This window comes from Bison bison, unplaced genomic scaffold, assembly GCF_000754665.1.
Source record: "Bison bison bison isolate TAMUID 2011002044 unplaced genomic scaffold, Bison_UMD1.0 scf7180017863888, whole genome shotgun sequence".
NCBI lineage: Eukaryota > Metazoa > Chordata > Mammalia > Artiodactyla > Bovidae > Bison > Bison bison.
The window spans coordinates 292,916-301,357 of NW_011494460.1; positions in this window are offsets into that span (position 1 = coordinate 292,916).

The following is an 8,442-nucleotide window of genomic DNA, read 5'->3' on the forward strand; positions in this document are numbered from 1 at the left end:
TTAGTTTTCTGAATGTTGAGCTTTAAGCCAACTTTTTTACTCTCCTCTTTCACTCTCATCAAGAGGCTCTTTAGTTCTTCACTTTCTGCCATAAAGGTGGTGTCATCTGCATATCTGAGGTTATTGATATTTCTCCTGGCAATCTTGATTCCAGCTTGTGCTTCTTCCAGTCCAGCGTTTCTCGTGATGTGCTCTGTATATAAATTAAATCAGCAGGGTGACAATATACAGCCTTGACATACTCCTTTTCCTATTTGGAACCAGTCTGTTGTTCCATGTCCAGTTCTAACTGTTGCTTCCTGACCTGCATACAAGTTTCTCAAGAGGCAGGTCAGGTGGTCTGGTATTCCCATCTCTTTCAGAATTTTCCACAGTTTATTGTGATCCACACAGTCAAAGGCTTTGGCATAGTCAATAAAGCAGAAATAGATGTTTTTCTGGAACTTTCTTGCTTCTTCCATGATCCAGCGGATGTTGGCAATTTGATCTCTGGTTCCTCTGCCTTTTCTAAAACCAGCTTAAAGATCTGGAAGTTCACAGTTCACGTATTGCTGAAGCCTGGCTTGGAGAATTTTGAGCATTACTTTACTAGCGTGTGAGATGAGTGCAATTGTGCGGTAGTTTGAGCATTCTTTGGCATTGCCTTTCTTTGGGGTTGGAATGAAAACTGACCTTTTCCAGTTCTGTGGCCACTGCTGAGTTTTCCAAATTTCCTGGCATATTGAGAGCAGCACTTCCACAGCATCATCTTTTATGACTTAAAATAGCTCAACTGGAATTCCATCACCTCCACTAGCTTTGTTCGTAGTTCTGCTTCGTAAGGCCCACCTGACTTCACATTCCAGGATGTCTGGCTCTAGGTGAGTGATCACACCGTCATGATTATCTGGGTCGTGAAGATCTTTTTTGTACAGTTCTTCTGTGTATTCTTGCCACCTCTTCTTAATATCTTCTGCTTCTGTTACGTCCATACCATTTCTGTCCTTTATCGACCAGTAATGCTGAAGATGCTGAAATTGAATGGTTCTATGAAGACTTAAAAGACCTTTTAGAACTAACGCCCAAAAAAGATGTCCTTTTCATTATAGGGGACTGGATGCAAATGTAGGAAGTCAAGAAATACCTGGAGGTACAGGGAAATTTGACCTTGGAGTACAGAATGAAGCAGGGCAAAGGCCTGCTTTGCCAAGAGAACACACTGGTCATAGCAAACACCCTCTTCCAACAACACAAGAGAAGACTCTACACATGGACATCACCAGATGGTCAACACCGAAATCAGATTGATTATATTCTTTGCAGCCAAAGATGGAGAAGCTGTCTCTATACAGTCAACAAAAACAAGACCAGGAGCTGACTATGGCTCAGATCATGAACTCCTCATTGCCAAATTCACACTTAAATTGAAAAAAGTGGGAAAAACCACTAGACCATTCAGTCAGTTCAGTCAGTTCAGTCACTCAGTTGTGTCCGACTCTTTGAGACCCCATGAATTGCAGCAGGCCAGGCCTCCCTGTCCATCACCAACTCCTGGAGTTTACTCAAACTCATGCTCATCGAGTTGGTGATGCCATCCAGCCATCTCATGACCTTAAATCAAATCCCTTATGATTATAAAGTGGAAGTGAGAAATAGATTTAAGGGACTAGATCTGATAGATAGAGTGCCTGATGAACTGTGGATGGAGGTTCATGACACTGTACAGGAGACAGGGATCAAGACCATCCCCATGGAAAAGAAATGCAAAAAAGCAAAATGGCTGTCTGAGGAGGCCTTACAAATAGCTGTGAAAACAAGAGAAGCAAAAAGCAAGGGAGAAAAGGAAAGATATAAGCATCCGAATGCAGAGTTCCAAAGAATAACAAGGAGAGATAAGAAAGCCTTCCTCAATGATCAATGCAAAGAAATAGAGGAAAACAATAGAATGGGAAAGACTAGAGATCTCGTCAAGAAAATTAGAGATACCAAGGGAACATTTTATACAAAGATGGGCTCGATAAAGGACAGAAATGGTATGCACCTAACAGAAGCAGAAGATATTAAGAAGAGGTGGCAAGAATACACAGAAGAACTGTACAAAAAAGAAATGGTCCCTTGGTATCTCTAATTTTCTTGAAGAGATCTCTAGTCTTTCCCATTCTATTGTTTTTCTCTATTTCTTTGCATTGATCGCTGAGGAAGGCTTTCTTATCTCTCCTTGCTATTCTTTGGAACTCTGCATTTGCTGCAAAGAGTCGGACATGACTGAAGCAACTGAGCACACATGCCCATAAAACAGGTAACTAATGAGAACCTACTGAACAGCACAGGGAACTCCACTCAGTGCTTTGTGGTGACCTGAATGGGACGGAAATCCATAAAAGGTGGGATATACGTATATGTATAACTGATACACTTTGATGTCCAGTAGAAAGTAACACAACATTGTAAAACAATTATACTCCAATGAAAAGTTTTCTGAAAGTTGAGCTCCCTGCCTCCCTCATCAGGAAGGAAGTAAACAGCTTATGTGTTTGAGGTAGACTGGAGGAGATTCAGCTTAATTCCCCAGTGGAGGCGGTGTGGAGGAGAGAAGGTAGAAGATGCCACTGGGGGAGAGGGAGCATTTCCAGCAGGGAATGGAGACAGTATTGGGGGTCGTCACAGCTGCCAAGCCACAGTCTCTTCTGGCCCAAAGAGCCCAGGGTTGGGGGAGGCTGGAACTACATGGAGTGAGAAGGAGGCTGGACAACAGGCCAAGGAACCTCAGCAAAAGATCCCGGCAACCAGCGAGAGAGAGTGAGAGGAGGCACTCGTCTTCAAAAAGGATCCCAGGGGCTTCGACAACAAGCTTCTGGATAGTTACTGAATATAAGCCCTTAGGAAAGGGGAGGAACCCTCCACACTGATTGACACTTGGCATCTCACTGGGTCAGGAAGATCCCCTGCAGGAGAGCATCATAACTCACTCCAGTATTCTTGCCTGGAGAATCCCATGGACAGAGGAATCTGGTGGGCTACTGTCCATGGGGTCGCAAAGAGTCAGACAGGACTGAAGTGACTTAGCATGCTTGCATGCATCTCACTGCCAGCACCACCCCCGCTCCCCGTGAGAGGGTGCTTGGAGCCAAGTTTCATTAGATTTGGAAAATTAAGTGCTGTGATTTTTCTTGTGCCAAAGCATTGCAGGGAAACGTGTAAGCCCTAAAGTTTGTCCAAATTCTTTAGATCCAGATTTACAGGCAATCTCTCATGATTTACTTGTACAGGTGGCTAATCTACTGCTTGTGGGTGAATTTTATAAGCGTAACTCTCAGCAATCTTATTTCTATATAACTAGGAAACACTTCACTGTGCTTCCATGTGCCAACAAAAATCTCCTCAAGTATAATGTGTGTGTGTTTTTTTTTTTTTGGTACTGTTCACAGACAGATGGGAGGTAACACATTTATAAAGAACCCACAAGGTCATTAACTAATCAGACAAGTCCCAATAGAAAATGAGAAGAGCTAGGTTAATTTTGCTGCTAAGTCACTTCAGTCGTGTCTGATTCTGTGCGACCCCATAGACAGCAGCCCACCAGGCTCCCCCCATGGACTGCAGCCTACCAGGCTCCTCCATCCATGGGATTTTCCAGGCAAGAGTACTGCAGTGGGGTGCCATTGCCTTCTCCAAGGTTAATTTTACTTTCTGACTAATGGAGTTTTCCATAGAAGCAACAGCTTCTGTGATTTCCGAGAAAAGGAAACAATATTTGTTAAGCAACTTGTTCGGGATTCCACAGGAGAAAATATGCACCGGGAGTAACTGATGATTCATCTCTCAGCTTTTGTTTTTTTTTAACTTTCTTTCTTCCTAACCTTTGTTTTGGGCTGCCACTGAAAGGCGTCTGGCATGTGAAGACTGGGGTATCTGGTAATGGATTTCTCTTCAATCCTTTCCTTCTTGTCCAGGCCTGGAAGAGAAATGCCTTCAGTTACCTCCTCACTGCACTGCTATAGCTCCTCCTCAACCTGCCCAGTTTCTCTATATACTCTCATTAGATTAATCTTCCTAACCCATTTTATCCAATTCTCCCATCAAAACCCCCTAATCTAATACCATTCCATTCAAAGAATGCTGAATGAGGAATTAGGAAGTTAAAAACATTGTGCTTCATACTCTGAGATAAGACCTTGAAGAAGACAGCTCTGCCTTTAGGCAGTTTACATTCTCAAAGGAGATGCAGACATCTTCCAACCCACTACAGGGCAAAGTATGCTAACTTACTATAAGGCGGTACTTAGTCGCTCAGTGTTTCGAAGTACGAATAAATTAAAAAAGAAAAACCTTGTAAAATTTTGTTTGAGGTTGCATTAGAACTATAGATCATATTGGGAAGAATGGATATCTTAATGTTGAATCTTTTATCCACAATCATAATATATTTGTCCATTTACTTTAGTGTGAAAGTGTTACTCGTTTAATCGTGTCTGACTCTTTGCAACCCCATGAACTGTAGCCCACCAGGCTCCCCTGTCCATAGGGATTCTCCAGGCAAGAATACTGGAATGGGTTGCCATGCCCTATTCCAGGGGATCGCCCAACCCAGAGATCAAACCCAGGTATTCTGCTTTGCAGGCAGATTCTTTACTGTCTGAACCACTAGGGAAGCCCTATTATAAGGCTAAAGTATTCTAATTAAGGTTAAGGTTAAGGCTATAGCAGTCAAGGTGAAGAAAGAATGAAGCTGGTTCCTTTTCTGATGATTCCCATGGCTTACAAAAGAATCTGAATCACGTATCCAGTGCATTTCATAAATGGGCCCCATCAACTTACTCCTGTCCCATGCATTCTTCACACACTCGGTTGAATCGGTCTGTTCAGCTCCAAAAGCATCTTGCTGTGTCCACTCCCCTCTCTGTCCTGATGCCACGTTTTCTGAGGAGATCATCAGCTCAGGCCTTGCTGCCTGTCCAGATTCTACCCACTTTATATACCACCTTTTCTATGAAGACTGTTCTGCATCAACCACCCAGAGTGGCCTTCCCCTCCTCAGCACCTGAGTCACTCACTGGAGTCTTTCCCTGTGTCCACAGTCACCTCCACATGCACTCCATCTCCAGGACACACAGGATTCTGGGTCCTTCCCATCTAGTATCTCTGCCGCAGTCTAGCATCCTAGCCTTACACCACCGGCCTTGGCCTGGTGATCCAGTGCTTCATGGTCCACATCCCCAGTGCTATTGGTCTTTAATCTCCAGCTCTGTCTCTCAGAATTTAGAGACCATCCCGCCCCTACTATGGAGACCACACCCTCTTCCCCTCCAACATGTGTTTCATTTGTCTTCCTATTTACCTCAGGCTATGAAACTGCCTCAGGAAAAAAAGCAAAAACTCAGCAGAATTTGGCTGGGATGACTTTAGGAATGAAAGTATAGCGTGACAACATGGATGAGACTTGAAAGACATATGCTAAGTGAAATAAGACATTCATTTCAGTTCAGTCACTCAGTCGTGTCTGACTCTTTTCGACCCCATGAACCGCAGCACTCCAGGCCTCCCTGTCCATCACCAACTCCCAGAGTTTACCCAAACTCTGGGTAAACTCAATGTCCATCCAACCAGCTCATCCTCTGTCGTCCCCTTTCCCAGCATCAGGGTCTTTTCAAATGAGTCATCTCTTTGCATCAGGTGGCCAAAGAACTGGAGTTTCAGCTTCAACATCAGTCCTACCAATGAACAGCCAGGACTGATCTCCATTAGGATGGACTGGTTGGATCTCCTTGCAGTCCAAGGGACTCTCAAGAGTCTTCTCCAACACCACAGTTCAAAAGCATCAATTCTTCGGCACTCAGCTTCCTTTATAGTCCAACTCTCACATCCATACATGACCACTGGAAAAAACATAGCCTTGACTAGACAGATCTTTGTTAACAAAGTAATGTCTCTGCTTTTTAATATGCTGTTTAGGTTGGTCATAACTTTCCTTCCAATGAGTAAGCGTCTTTTAACTTGCTAAGTGAAATAAGCTGTTAGGTAGGTAGAATAGGGAAAAGGAGTCCAAAATGGCGGTGACTAGAAGACAAGGAAGGTCAAAGAAGGTCTGAGGACCAGAGTGAAGACTTCAGGCAGAACAAACAGCATTCCTGGCTAAGCCCAATTTGCAGAGGGCAGGCCCAGGTGGAGGAAAAAACATATAAAAGGAGGAGCCAAAGCACTTTCTCTGGGACTCTCTCTCCCACGTGCATGCATGCGCTCTCTCTCTCTCTCTCTCTCTCTCTCTTTCTCTCTCTTTCTCCCTCCCCACGCACTCCTCCACTCTCTTCTCTTCGAGTCTTGGATTCTCCTGCTATCTTCTAAATAAAATAGAGCTGTAACACTGATTTGCCTAAGAGCTGTAGCACGGTTTGTCCAAGACCCAAGAGCTGTGACGTGCTGACGGCTTTAATGTCCGTTGCTCCAAATCTTTGTTGTGACGAGACAAAGAACTGAGGAACATACACTCGCATGACAAAGCCATACAACTAAAGAACAGATACTATATTATTCGGCTTAGATGAGGTACCGAAAGTAGTCAGATACCTAGAGACAGAAGGTGAAGTGAAGAGAAGTGAAGTGAAGTGAAGTTGCTCAATCGTGTCCAACTCTTTGCGACCCCATGGACTATAGCCTACCAGGCTCCTCAGTCCATGGAATTTTCCAGGCAAGAGTACTGGAGTGGGTTGCCAATTCCCTCTCCAGGGGATGAGACAGAAGGTAGAATAGTGGTTACCAAGGGCTGGAGGGAGAGAGGAACGGGAGGTAATTGTTTGATGGGAACAGGTTTCCAGAATGGAATGAAGAATAAGTTCTAGAGATGGTGGCACAATAATGTGAATATACTTAGTGCCACTTAACTGTACACTTAAAAATGATCAAAACGGAAGGTGTTCCCTGGTGGTCCAGTGGCTAAGACTCTGTGTTTCCAATGTAGGGGGCCCAGGTTTGATCCCGGTCAGGGAACTAGATCCCACATGTCACAACTAAGAGTTCAAGTGCTGCAACCACAGAACCTGCGTGTCCCAACCAAGACCCAGTAAAGCCAAATATACAAATATTTTTTAAAGGTGACTAAAATGGTAACTTTTATGCTACATATATCTTACCATGATAAAATAAATAAATTAAATTTTAAAATGAATTATTCACAACATGAAGAGAAAAAGTAAGACACTGAGAGTTTGGTGGAAAATCAAAATAGAGAACTCTATCCGCACTCATTCTTTTGAGATTCCTAACTAGCTGGCTAAGTATCTCCCCTACTAAGATTTCATAAGACTGAATATCTGCTCTGGATATACCTTTGTTCTTTCTAGTACTTGGCTTTAGTTTCTTCTGAGCCACTTTGTGGCCTGACTCTGAATAATACACTTTAAAATAAAGTGTGTGAGCAATTCAGAGCCAAGGGTTTCTAAACAAATAAGTTCACCAAGGTATGACTTCCTGCTTACGGTCTTACTGTTTGATTTTCCCACCCTCTTCGGCCTTCATGTCCTGTCGACTCAGCCTCATTTGCTCCCTGACTAGTGAGTATACTTCTCCCATGAGAAAGAGAGGAACCCATCTTTTTCACTATCTCAGTTTCCCTCCCGCTCTCACGGACACACCATAACCATCTGCTTAGAATCATGGCTTCTAAAGATACAGCCTTCTACTGCCTCCACAGGGATCCTGTTGCCATAACCACTGAATTTATTTACCATACAGCTCCCAAGACACTTCATTAATACTTCTCTTTTCCACCACGTAGTGTTTCCTTGTAATATTTACCTCTCTGGAAGGCAGAGTACTTTCTCATATGTCTTTATACTTTGTAGTGACTTTATGCACGCCACATTTAATATATATATATATAACTAGAATGTGAGACACTTTAAGGAATCATATCATAATTATTAATCCAGAAAAAAAATTTTTTAATTAATCACAATTTCTTTTAAGCATGAATCTATGTATTACTTTTAAATGTTGCTCCTGTTTTCCTTAATTCCCACAAAGTTCATGCAGGCTATTCTCAGAGTTCACTGAATTCCATTGCAATGTCCCTCAGGTATGAATCATAGAGATTTTAATATATGTCAGTCTGATAAATCCTACTCCCTCTAATGAAAATTTCCAAGATGATATAATATGAGTACTGTTCTTCAATCCTATAATTCACTTAAATGCCTTTTCATAAAAATCCTCAGTAGGGTGGTTTCCGGTAAAATTCCTAGACTTTGGATCATGCCTTTGATCACTACTGTGAAAATTGTCTGAGCTCTGTCTAGGCTATAACCCATTAGAAAATTTCACCCAAATAGCATTCTCCAGCAAATGAATGAGAACTTCTTAGAGAAATGCTGATTCTAGGGCTAGAGTAGAACAAATATATGAGGAGCCCAGAGCATCTTATGGTGCCAGAAAGCTCAAAACACAAAAAGATAGAGGAATATCAAAGGT